The sequence below is a fragment of the Alligator sinensis genome, unplaced genomic scaffold (assembly GCF_000455745.1).
Source record: "Alligator sinensis unplaced genomic scaffold, ASM45574v1 scaffold861_1, whole genome shotgun sequence".
Taxonomy (NCBI): Eukaryota; Metazoa; Chordata; order Crocodylia; family Alligatoridae; genus Alligator; species Alligator sinensis.
Window position 1 is genome coordinate 816,463 of NW_005842153.1, and position 1,045 is coordinate 817,507.

Sequence of the window (1,045 nt, forward strand, 5' to 3'; positions counted from 1 at the left end):
CCCCCCCACACACACACACCTTCCAGGCAAAACATGAGAAGCCCTTAAAAATAACAATAATAATTTTTTAAAAAGAGATCAGCGGTTTGGCCAGTGCACTTGGTGCCTGCAGATGGGCCAAGGTGAAGGCGGCTGGGGCTTGGGGGCGATGCCCCGTGCATGGCTCATGATCAGGTCTGCCTGCTTGCACGGAAGTCTCCAGCCCGGCAAGAAAGAGACAGGAGAGTCCCACAAATCACCCAAGGGCGGTAGGGGGGGTGGGGTGGGGGTGGGGGTGGGGGAGGCAGATCCCCCCCGGGTGGAACCAATTCCCAGACTCGCATTATCTCACACCCCGGGGAAGGATGGGCCTCCACTTACCTGCTCCCAGTTGAGCTTTCCACCCCGTTATTCTTCCCTCTCCTCCCCGAGAAGGAGCAAATCCGCGGGGCCGGGCTGCGCGGAGCTGCAGAAACCCGGCGGCAGGAGGAATAAAGGATCCAAAGGGGAGTGCGCGGCTCCGGCGGGGGGGAGGGCTGTGTATGGGCTGGGGGATCCGAGATCTTCCCGTGTCCGGCTCCCTCTTACTCTCCGGCTCCCTCTCTCTCCCTCTCCCTCTCTGTATTGGGAGCGACGTGACGTCAGCAGAGAGGGGCAGGGGGGATCTGGGGTGGTGGGACAGAGAAGGGGGGGTACAATGCAGTCAGGAGGGAAACAGCCGGGCAGAGGGACACGGAGCCAAGAGAAGCAGGAAGAAGGGAGAGGAGAGGGAGTGAGGCTGGAGGCAGGAGGCAGGCGAAGGACGAGCGAAAGTGCAGGCTCTGCAGGACATCCCTGCTCTGTGCCAGGCGGGAGAGGGGCGAGGGGGTGGGGATCCGGAGGGAAGGGGGAGAAGAGAAAGGGCATGGGAGGAAGAAAGGAAAGGACAACAACAACAACAACAAAAAGAGGGGAAAGAAGAAAGAGCAAGACGAACAGCTAGAGCCAGAAGGAAAAGGAGGGGGGAAGAAGAACAGAGCCAAGGCAGGGGGCCCGGGACTGTCCCACGAGTTCAAAGGCAAGCCGG

At 60.7% G+C, this 1,045-nt stretch overlaps 1 long non-coding RNA gene across 1 annotated transcript in view; it reads right to left on the minus strand.

Moving 5' to 3' along the window:
* Nucleotides 1–569, minus strand: part of LOC112550578 — a 4,383-nt gene extending 3,814 nt beyond the window's left edge. Inside the window, exon 1 of the long non-coding RNA XR_003094504.1 lies at nt 361–569. This is a non-coding gene — a long non-coding RNA (uncharacterized LOC112550578). The remainder of the gene's footprint in view (nt 1–360) is intronic.
* Nucleotides 570–1,045: the final 476 nt, after the last annotated feature.